Below are 12415 nucleotides of genomic sequence, written 5' to 3'. Positions count from 1 at the left end.
CTCCACCGATATGTGCGTGACCTGTAATTATTAAAACAATATTTAGATAATAAGAATTATTTGTTTAACAATTATTAATGAAATCTATATAATAAATATAAATCAAAATGTTCGTCGCTGTTTCCGGTCGTTGTCGTGGTGGTTGTCTGCTGCTCCCGTTGCCAAAGTCGTTGTTGTTGTTATTGCTGTTGCAGCTGAAAGAAAGTTTGTTAATGTCGTCCGCTTTCCTAGCGTGTCGATGAATGGTTATTGCTGTCTATCGTGGCGTCCAATCTGTAAAACGAAATGTTACTGCTTCTGGTCGTATCGTCCCACTGTGAAACGAAAATGTTACTGCTTCTCGTCGTCTGCTGTGTCACACGGTTCCTAGAATAGATATGCTATTGCTTGCAAACTTTTAAATATTCTGGTCACGGCACCAACAATGGATTTACTCTATGTGGCACTTCCGCCCTTATGTAAATCTATTGGTTCTCAAAGTTCGTTTTAAGTCGCGTTGTGTAATTTTTTGTTTTGACTTAAATGTCCCAGGTTCGTAAATTACTCATCAGTTTGCGAAATAAGGCAACAAGTCTTTTTCTAGCATATAACAACTTTTATTCTTGATTAAATGTTCGTGTATATATTGTATTGTAAACGTATCTTATTCTTTTTAGTATATAATTCTTCTTTAAGAAATCGAGACAAGAAATAATCAGTAAAGAAATAAACGAGATACTCCAACACAAAAAATAATCCGTCCAGAAAATCAAATGTCCAAATGTCCGTCTCTCTTGCACTATCCCGTGAAGCCCGAAATTTGGATATTCACTGCGCGCGCTCGGCTCGCTTGGCTCGCTTGGCTCGCTTGGCTCGAAGTTTGTTAAAAATACCCCGCTTTTATACTAATCCTTATATAAATGCTTATATAAAGGTTTATATAAATGCTTATATAAACGGTCACGTTGTAGAAAAACTTGATGGTCTCAGCAAGTAAACAACCTCTCCATCATCCTTTCAAAATAGTATCTTAACCCAAATCAACAGTAGTTCGTGGCCTGGTCAACACACGTGACCGCCAAGAGCACCACATCACACGATGTCCCGAATTCAGTCCAGTCAGTCTACCATAACATAAACTAGATGATCCCATCGTATGACAGTACATGTTCCCTTACATGTATGATAGTCTACTGGAACAGGTAAAGTGTTACAAAAACCCTTAAAGCCATTATTGATAAAATGCCATGACTTCGATATTAAACCAAGAATAGTATGTTAGTTGTTTGAATCTTTTGTTGGTTCCATATTAAAATATTCCGTAGAAGTATGGGTTTTTACTAAGTCAGATGACATTGAACGCATACATTAAACAAAAAATCAAGTTAGGTTAAAATAAATACATGTAATGTTGCTGTATATAAAGAATTAGGTAGCTATCCATTGATTTGTATAATTTATAAAATATTGGTTTACAATTCTAACCAGTGAAAATGTTATTATTTCAGAAAGCAGCTCAGTACCCCATTCGTTAACCAAGATTTGATCCATTCATTCGGTTAGAGTTATTCGGATTACAAAGTGTAACCGTCCTGTACCTTTTGTCTATGTCATGCACGTTCGGTAACAGTAGCCTACTTATCAAATTGATCCCTGATCTTTTGGCGACACCCACTACCCGAATTTGTTAACAAGAGCATGTACAGTCTTAATGAAAAGCACAAGTGCATACAGAACGATTGTGGATATTGGTGCTACAACACAGAAAAACAAGGCAATAGTTTTAAGTTTATTGGCAGCCCATGCGTTGTCCGGCTGTGACACAGTTGCTAGGCTAGCTGGGATTGGAAAAATTAAGGTCATCAAACAGTTAGAGAAAGGATTACACCTTGATCATCTTGATGTCAAGGAGGCAAGTTTTGATCTTGTCTTGTCAGAAGCAACAACATTTATTGCAGCGTGCTATGGACGTTATAACAAAGCTAGTATGTCAGATGTCAGGTATGATGTTTGGCTTTCCACTATAGGGAAGATAAATATAAGAAATATGCCAAAACTACAAGCGTTGCCACCAACAACTGGGTCTTTCTTAGAAAATGTCAAAAGAGCTCATCTTCAAGCATGCATTTGGAAAGCCACCTTAGAACAAGATCCCCCAACATTCAATGTGACTGAGTTTGGTTGGAAAAAAAGGAAGTGGGCAAGGTTCTTTCACCCGTCCTATTTGCCGATGAAAAACCGCTAACCCCAGCAAGCAAGTGTGTTGAAACTAGTATCGTGTGGTTCTTCATCTGATCAACCTTGTGGAACAGCAAGGTGTGGGTGTTATGGGGCACACCTGCCACGCACCATGTTTCGCAGCTGCTATCAAACGTGCAACTGTGCGAACAGATTAACAAAAGAGGCAGATAACAATAGTGACAGTGAAGCGGAGGACTGTGACAGTAATGATGAAGCATAACACATAAATAACAAAACACAATGAGAGGGAGTAAGTTTCTCTTTTTTAATAAATAACTGGTTGTTGTTGTCATGTGTATAACGTTGTTATGTAATCCCTATAATTTTGGTACTGTTTAGAACAGTTTCATTGAGACGGTCCTAATGTGGACCTGAACCATATGGTTTTGATCAAAATCAAATTAGTTTATGGTGTAGTATTCACTTTATTTTTATATGGATCTCACACTTTGTCTGCTATTTTGACCTCCATTGTTTAATTTCAAGTGTATTCAAATCAGAATTTTTCATTTGAAATGAGGAAATTATTAAAAGATAAAGGTTCAGACTCAATAACAATATGATGACAGTTTGTTCGTGAAAAATGTCGCGTTTTTTTCGGCTATTTTGGATTTTTTTGGTGTTTTTAATTTGTAATTATTTATTTTATGTTCTAGCATTATCGTTCAACAAAGAAACAACAAAAAAACTCAAAGAAGCATCATTTTTTTAGGAAACTGGTATACTTGGTACCTTTCCGACCAAACCAAAATTGAAAATGTTCAGCATTAACACTCTGGATCAGCAGACGATTTATTTCATAAATCAATCTCTGGGTTAATAGTCGCCATCTTTCGAACTACTTTCAAAAGTACAACAACAACAATAACAGTAGAAGACAATTTTAATTGCGAAAACATGAAAAATTATTTTAAAAAACAACGACTGGTTAACATGTTAAAACATTGTGGTATTTCGGAAGAGAGAAGGCTTAAAACAAATTGAAAAATGGGCATACAATGGTAACGATATTGAAGTTGTTATTAACTTTAACTATTTAGGCACAGTGCTAAGCTGTACTGCTAGTTTTAAATTAAATCAAGATCATTTGGTTGGTAAAATGTGGCACTTCCGCCCTTATGTAAATCTATTGGTTCTCAAAGTTCGTTTTAAGTTGCGTTGTGTAATTTTTTGTTTTGACTTAAATGTCCCAGGTTCGTAAATTACTCATCAGTTTGCAAAATAAGGCAACAAGTCTTTTTCTAGCATATAACAACTTTTATTCTTGATTAAATGTTCGTGTATATATTGTATTGTAAACGTATCTTATTCTTTTTAGTATATAATTCTTCTTTAAGAAATCGAGACAAGAAATAATCAGTAAAGAATAAATAAACGAGATACTCCAACACAAAATATAATCCGTCCAGAAAAACAAATGTCCAAATGTCCGTCTCTCTTGCACTATCCCGTGAAGCCCGAAATTGGGATATTCACTGTGTGCGCTAGGCTCGCTTGGCTCGAAGTTTGTTAAAAATACCCCGCTTTTATACTAATCCTTATATAAATGCTTATATAAAGGTTTATATAAATGCTTATATAAACGGTCGCGTTGTAGAAAACCGTGATGGTCTCAGCAAGTAAACAACCTCCCCATCATCCTTTCAAAATAGTATCTTAACCCAAATCAACAGTAGTTCGTGGCCTGGTCAACACACGTGACCACCAAGAGCACCACATCATACGATGTCCCGAATTAAGTCCAGTCAGTCTACCATAACATAAACTAGATCATCCCATCGTATGACAGTACATGTACCCTTACATGTATGATAGTCTACTGGGACAGGTAAAGTGTTACATACGCCCCTTTCTAAGAAAAATAATTAAGGATTAAATTCTTTTTCTAAATCGTCCGTAAAGTCATTGTCAGGGAAGTTATGTGCAGTGTCGTCGTCAAGGTATCATCAAACAACAATACATCAATATTCATAATCATACAACAGCATATCATCAACACATAATAGATATTTTAAAATCAAAACAACACACCTTAGTGTCGCTTTAATTAAAAGTCTTATACAAATAAACATTAAGTTTTTTAATGTTTAAGTATAAAGCCTTACAAACAACGTTAAGTCCTTCAATGAATAAGTAAATAAGTAGAATATGATTAAGTATAAAGTACAACAAAGTCCTATAGTATAACAAAGTCCTATTATAATAAATCAAAGTCCTACTATAAATGCAAAGTCCTAATACAAAGTCCTACTATAAACGGGAACACTGATGTAAGTCACACAAGTTCACTATTAAGTCAAGAGTCTACACGTGCCACAAATGTCACTAGGTTCACTGATCGCCTTCGTAGTACCAATCGCCTGATCAGGAATGTCACAACACCTGGCGACTTAGTGATGAACCGTTCTCGCCTTGCACGTGTCTCCAGTGTCCCGCAGTTTATGAAAATATACAGATATGCAACTAACATATCAGAGTAAAACAAATCCTAAGTTTCGGTTTCTTGAGTTTAAGGATACAAAGCAATGTAATTGAGGTTTGTTTTATTTTTCGATGGCCCCACCATATCGGTGAAGTTCTCCTTAACCGGAGCTGAAGCATTCACGCTCGCCATCAAAACCTCGTCAGGACCCATCTCAGTCCTTGACCTTTTGCCAAAGTACCTAAATTTCTTAAAGAATTTCCTGTTACATCTATTTCTACATTTGACCTTAATGACATAGGCTAATACACCTATGATAATCAACGTTACTACACCCGTAGTAATGAATGAAAGTATGTTCAATTTATTTTTAGTGCTATATTCCCTAGCGGTTTCTATTTCAGTTAACAATGAATCCATGGGAATAAAACCTACAGAAGGGAGTGTTCTGGGTATTTCAATCGTCCCATAACCAATCGCTTTTTCATTGTACTCCTTCCATATTGACAATGAAGATATATTAAGCGTCTTTTTCATGATTTGTACAAAGTCATCAGTAATAGTAACATTAGATTTGTAATCAAACGTGGCCGACAACGTAATTAGATCATGAATTGCAATACAGCCTTGAGGCATGGTAATTATGTCCAATGGTGGGTTAACCGTTGACCAACTAGACTCTAAATTATTTTCACGTTTGCAAGTGATAGATAACCTCAGTGGTTTGTGAGTAGCCACAACCCAAACACCATTAGTTATATATTTGGCGTAAGGTAGCTGTACATTGGGTTTAACCAATTTCCTGCAATTTTCAGCTATTAAGTCTCGTATATTCATGAATATATGAACAATACATGTGCTTGATAGTTCAATCGGATAAAGAGGTTTCATTAATTGACAAAATGGTGCCCCAACACAACTAGATATTTCCCTTGTCTCAAGTAATGCATATTTGGTTTGCTTCGAGTTTATCGCTGTTTGCTTCGAGTTTATCGCTATACTGGCGTATGGAATGTCATATTTCGCTACGTTCATATTCGACGTTAATTGGCTTTTTGTCGTATTAGATAATGTGAGCGGAATATTAATGATGCTATACATCTGATAATATTCATATTGCTCGTTTAGCGGTATTTTTACTACCATAACCATTTTGTTATTTTCGATAACGCCCGATAATGGAAGATATTTATAGTACTCCCAAATTTCCTTTTCGATATCAAACGGTAACGTATTCAAGGGTGGTAATTCATTTTTTATTTCTAAAAGAAACTCCTTTAACTGATAAGGAGGAATTAAATTTGGTGATAAATGCCCTAAACTTAAGGCAGTGAGTTGATTATCTAAATGTTCAAACATAAGGGTTGCTCGAGACATTACATCCCTCACTTCTTGAAAAAGAAGGTCCATATGAAAATATGATACCATGAAATTATTAGTTTTAAGTAACCTGGCGTTAACCTCGTCAGTCACGTTACGTAATCTTACTTCAACTTTCTTAAGGGTGTTTATTACGTCATTTAATGAGTTGCGATTTTCCTTTATAGCATGCTGGGTAAGATTCAACAGCGTTAAAGACTGGGAACTAACATGCATTAAACGTAATTGTCTCTGATGAAGGGTATTTAAAACAGAACGTATCTGCTTAATATCGCTATCTTTAGCAACACCAAAAACTGCTCTTAATATATCTGATCCAAAATCAAATAAAGCTCGTGTCTGACGTATAAACTTGTTTGAATTTACTTTGTGCAAAAGCTGAATGTAAACACTATATAGTTTCTGAATTTCAGCATTTAACACTTGAAAAGAACTTAGATATAATTCTAGAAACTTATATGCATTAGTGGGTAGGTACTTGTTCGTCATCGAAGTCGATAAGTTTTCTACAATAGTCAAGTCCGCTCTTAATGCATTTAAGAAGTCGTCATACGATTGTAGATCTAGTACAAAGCTTATTGTTCATGTAGACTGTGTTGCGGAAAATTTGTTTACTGGTATGAAAACAACGTTGTTCCTTACAATTGGCGGTGCGATGCTCAACCCGGTGATAACTGTCAATGTCCATAGTCGTATCGTCAGTCGAAAGTCGTACATCCTGTCCTGGAAGGTATTAAAAGTATGTGTTTTCACACGTACAGAGAGTTTGTATTTACTTTAACATCTTTCTGATTAAATCAATTACAACGTCATTTTTATCGGAGTAATGTTTCTTAATCGACCGCGGATTTGCGTATTCGACTCCATTAACCTCCATATCGGAGTGATCACTTCTCTCACCCGAATTCGACCTTTTGTGTTCGCGCATACGCTCTGCTCTACGCTTGGCCAAAGGTATTTCATCTTTACTATCCGATGAATTACTGCACTATAAACACGTCGCCTAATCAATGCGCTAAGGGCGTATCGTCATTGTCCGACATACGACCCTCCCTTTGATCATCAATGTGAGAACTCATATAGCTATCACGTCGCCTAATTAATTTCGCCTACCTCCGAGTTGTCTCCATAGCTCGGGGTTACGACATGTGTAGACCTACGCTTACCTCTACTTTCTTTGAGCGTTCTTGCGGTACATTTCATGTATCTATGTCTACACATTTCAAATTTCTAGCGTGAACCGTTAATTCCGCTATTTTACTACGTTTACAACTCCTACACATTTTAAATTTCTAGCGTGAACCGTTCATTCCGCTATTTTACTATTTTTATTATTATTATATTTTGTTTATTTTACTATTTTTATTATTATTTCATTTATTATTTCTACAACTACTATTATTATTATTATATTTATGTTGTTTTTAAATGTTCGTAACTTACATCCCTATTAGTGGATAGATATCATTTGATCCATATCCCCCGTGACCTTTTCTCATGTTTACCTTTTTTTAAGATATTTTGCTCCTTGAGAGCCCTATTGACACTTTCCGTTAAATTTCCCGGATTGCTTCTATTTAATTTATTTCTCACTGCGTCATCGATCAACCCATCGGTGAACTGACCTACTAGAATTCGTTGCATGGGATCCCTCTCATCGAGTTCACCTTCACATGCATTTCTAGCTAACATCAATAGACGTTCCCCATAATTTGCGACATTTTCCCCTGCACGTTGCTTAACGTTCCTTAATAGCTTTAAAGCGTATTGCGGGTCAGTTATATCCCCGTATCGCATTTTCAACTCAGCTTTTAAGTCAATGTACCTAACTTCAGGGTTTGTGGTTAAAAATCGCTTTAAGAATTCACAGACTGGGCCTGCGGCCGTCTGAAAAACTATTTTAATTTTCCTGGCCTCATCGCAATTATGAATCATAAAAAATCTCTCTAGTTCTAATGTTCAATCATGGAATTCCAATGATTTTCCCGAAAATCGTGGTAACTGTGTTAAAGCTGTGTTTGCATATAAAGTGTCCGGTAAGTTAACTAAACTTTCAGCCAGTACTTGAAATGGTGTTTGTTGCGATCCAGTGGCCATCTTTAGATTATTTCCTTAAAAACCGTAACCTTATTTCTTGATCCTAAAATGTAAAGACTGAACAGCGTAACCTAAAATGTGGGTATTAACCAGCTCAACCTTAAATATGAGTGTTTAACAAGTTGGCAAGTAGGTCGAAAGAACTGAGATAGAAAAAATGTTCTGACCTGACTCCGGTTAACGTGACAAAATGCCCTTTTCAGCTTCCGGTGAACGTTTCTCAGGAGAGCTCCACCGATATGTGCGTGACCTGTAATTATTAAAACAATATTTAGATAATAAGAATTATTTGTTTAACAATTATTAATGAAATCTATATAATAAATATAAATCAAAATGTTCGTCGCTGTTTCCGGTCGTTGTCGTGGTGGTTGTCTGCTGCTCCCGTCGCCAAAGTCGTTGTTGTTGCTGTTGTTGCTGCTGCTGAAAGAAAGTTTGTTAATGTCGTAGGCTTTCCTAGCGTGTCGATGAATGGTTATTGCTGTCTATCGTGGCGTCCCACTGTAAAACGAAATGTTACTGCTTCTGGTCGTATCGTCCCACTGTAAAACGAAAATGTTACTGCTTCTCGTCGTCTGCTGTGTCACACGGCTCCTAAAATAGATATGCTTTTGCCTGCAAAGTTTTAAATATTCTGGTCACGGCACCAACAATTGATTTACTCTATGTGGCACTTCCGCCCTTATGTAAATCTATTGGTTCTCAAAGTTCGTTTTAAGTCGCGTTGTGTAATTTTTTGTTTTGACTTAAATGTCCCAGGTTCGTAAATTACTCATCAGTTTGCGAAATAAGGCAACAAGTCTTTTTCTAGCATATAACAACTTTTATTCTTGATTAAATGTTCGTGTATATATTGTATTGTAAACGTATCTTATTCTTTTTAGTATATAATTCTTCTTTAAGAAATCGAGACAAGAAATAATCAGTAAAGAAATAAACGAGATACTCCAACACAAAATATAATCCGTCCAGAAAAACAAATGTCCAAATGTCCGTCTCTCTTGCACTATCCCGTGAAGCCCGAAATTGGGATATTCACTGTGCGCGCTCGGCTCGCTTGGCTCGCTTGGCTCGAAGTTTGTTAAAAATACCCCGCTTTTATACTAATCCTTATATAAATGCTTATATAAAGGTTTATAAAAATGCTTATATACGTTGTAGAAAAACGTGATGGTCTCAGCAAGTAAACAACCTCTCCATCATCCTTTCAAAATATCTTAACCCAAATCAACAGTAGTTCGTGGCCTGGTCAACACACGTGACCGCCAAGAGCACCACATCATACGATGTCCCGAATTCAGTCCAGTCAGTCTACCATAACATAAACTAGATCATCCCATCGTATGACAGTACATGTTCCCTTACATGTATGATAGTCTACTGGAACAGGTAAAGTGTTACAAAAACCCTTAAAGCCATTATTGATAAAATGCCATGACTTCGATATTAAACCAAGAATAGTATGTTAGTTGTTTGAATCTTTTGTTGGTTCCATATTAAAATATTCCGTAGAAGTATGGGTTTTTACTAAGTCAGATGACATTGAACGCATACATTAAACAAAAATTCAAGTTAGGTTAAAATAAATACATGTAATGTTGCTGTATATGGAGAATTAGGTAGCTATCCATTGATTTGTAAAATTTATAAAATATTGGTTTAAAATTCTAACCAGTGAAAATGTTATTATTTCAGAAAGCAGCTCAGTACCCCATTTGTTAACCAAGATTTGATCCATTCATTCGGTTAGAGTTATTCGGATTACAAAGTGTAACCGTCCTGTACCTTTTGTCTATGTCATGCACGTTCGGTTACAGTAGCCTACTTATCAAATTGATCCCTGATCTTTTGGCGACACCCACTACGCGAATTTGTTAACAAGAGCATGTACAGTCTTAATGAAAAGCACAAGTGCAGACAGAACGATTGTGGATATTGGTGCTACAACACAGAAAAACAAGGCAATAATTTCAAGTTTATTTGCAGCCCATGCGTTGTCCGGCTGTGACACAGTTGCTAGGCTAACTGGAATTGGAAAAATTAAGGTCGTCAAACAGTTAGAGAAAGGATTACACCTTGATCATCTTGATGTCAAGGAGGCAAGTTTTGATCTTGTGTTGTCAGAAGCAACAACATTTATTGCAGCGTGCTATGGACGTTATAACAAAGCTAGTATGTCAGATGTCAGGTATGATGTTTGGCTTTCCACTATAGGGAAGATAAATATAAGAAATATGCCAAAACTACAAGCGTTGCCACCAACAACTGGGTCTTTCTTAGAAAATGTCAAAAGAGCTCATCTTCAAACATGCATTTGGAAAGCCACCTTAGAACAAGATCCCCCAACATTCAATGTGACTGAGTTTGGTTGGAAAAAAAAGAAGTGGGCAAGGTTCTTTCACCCGTCCTAATTGCCGATGAAAAACCGCTAGCCCCAGCAAGCAAGTGTGTTGAAACTAGTATCGTGTGGTTCTTCATCTGATCAACCTTGTGGAACAGCAAGGTGTGGGTGTTATGGGGCACACCTGCCACGCACCATGTTTTGCAGCTGCTATCAAACGTGCAACTGTGCAAACATATTAACAAAGGAGGCAGATAACAATAGTGACAGTGAAGCGGAGGACTGTGACAGTAATGATGAAGCATTATACATAAATAACAAAACACAATGAGAGGGAGTAAGTTTCTCTTTTTTAATAAATAACTGGTTGTTGTTGTCATGTGTATAACGTTGTTATGTAATCCCTATAATTTTGGTACTGTTTAGAACAGTTTCATTGAGACGGTTCTAATGTGGACCTGAACCATATGGTTTTGATCAAAATCAAATTAGTTTATGGTGTAGTATTCACCTTATTTTTATATGGATCTCACACTTTGTCTGCTATTTTGACCTCCATTGTTTAATTTCAAGTGTATTCAAATCAGAATTTTTCATTTGAAATGAGGAAATTATTAAAAGATAAAGGTTCAGACTCAATAACAATATGATGACAGTTTGTTCGTGAAAAATGTCGCGTTTTTTTTCGGCTATTTTGGATTTTTTTGGTGTTTTTAATTTGTAATTATTTATTTTATGTTCTAGCATTATCGTTCAACAAAGAAACAACAAAAAAACTCAAAGAAGCATCATTCTTTCAGGAAACCTTATATACTTGATACCTTTCCGACCAAACCAAAATTGAAAATGTTCAGCATTAACACTCTGGATCAGCCGACGATTTATTTCATAAATCAATCTCTGGTTAAAAGTCGCCATCTTTCGAACTACTTTCAAAAGTACAACAACAACAATAACAGTAGAAGACAATTTTAATTGCGAAAAGTTGAAAAATTGAGTACATGTGTCACGGTTGTTGAGTGGAATGGTGTTATTTTCAAATGTGTACGAAGCATGTGAACTGGTAGTGGAATAACCGAATTGTTGGTGGAAATGGAATTTAGAAATATATCTAATAATTCATCATTTTTCATGTCATGATCGTGTAGAATTATCATCAGCATCATTTCTGTGGAACATTGCAATATTCAAAATACAAGTGTTTCATAGCTATGGTGCTTTTGACATAGTTCACTAACCATCAAGACTGAAATGATTCATGCACACAGGTAAAGTAAATAATTGAATTTGTGCAGAATGTTTATTCTTTACAAATTATTATTTAATTTGACCACTTTATTTTAGATAGATTGCACTGAAACTCAAAGTCTAAAGCTTAGTAAGACACTTAAGCCAGTTTTCTGAGAAGAAACAATACTTGTTCAGAGTATAGCAGGCTCATGCGGCCTCTGGTTTATTTATTTAGCCTCGGCCTTTAACCTGGGTCGCTTTGATTTCAGGTGTTAAGCCCCCATATCAACAAGGCTCTCGACCCTATATGTAGTTATTCATATTGTTTAAAGATGTTGAGAACCCTCACTCGGTGCGAGTGGGGATAAAACAGGGACCAATAACTTTATAATTGATGATTCTGTTCTTTTAACTACATGTTTGTACATTACTAATTTACCAAAACAATGTGAAACACATTTTTATGCCCCCAAAGGAGGGCATATAGTGATCGCACTGTCCGTCTGTCTATCCGTCAAACTTTGCGTTTAGGTTTCGAAAAAATGCTCATAACTTCTATGTCGCTTCAGATGTAACATTCATATTTGATATGCATGTGTATATGGACAAGGCCTTCCCATACACACACAAATTTTGACCCCTTTGACATTGAACTTAGGGTCAGCATTTAGGTTTTGAAAAATGCTCATAACTTCTATTAAAGCGTTTATCGGGGGCGTATGTCA

The 12415-nt window shown here is 36.1% G+C and overlaps 2 protein-coding genes across 5 annotated transcripts in view; both read right to left on the bottom strand.

Moving 5' to 3' along the window:
* LOC127853028 (uncharacterized) overlaps positions 1 to 12415 on the bottom strand; it is a 387010-nt gene that overhangs the window by 270952 nt on the left and 103643 nt on the right. The window lies entirely within an intron of this gene.
* The window catches only part of LOC127853032 (interferon-inducible GTPase 5-like), a 206086-nt gene that overhangs the window by 173912 nt on the left and 19759 nt on the right, over positions 1 to 12415 (bottom strand). The window lies entirely within an intron of this gene.

Source organism: Dreissena polymorpha, chromosome 12 (genome assembly GCF_020536995.1).
Source record: "Dreissena polymorpha isolate Duluth1 chromosome 12, UMN_Dpol_1.0, whole genome shotgun sequence".
NCBI lineage: Eukaryota > Metazoa > Mollusca > Bivalvia > Myida > Dreissenidae > Dreissena > Dreissena polymorpha.
Note: the sequence above shows the minus strand (reverse complement) of the source record. Positions and strands in the feature narration are given on the sequence as shown.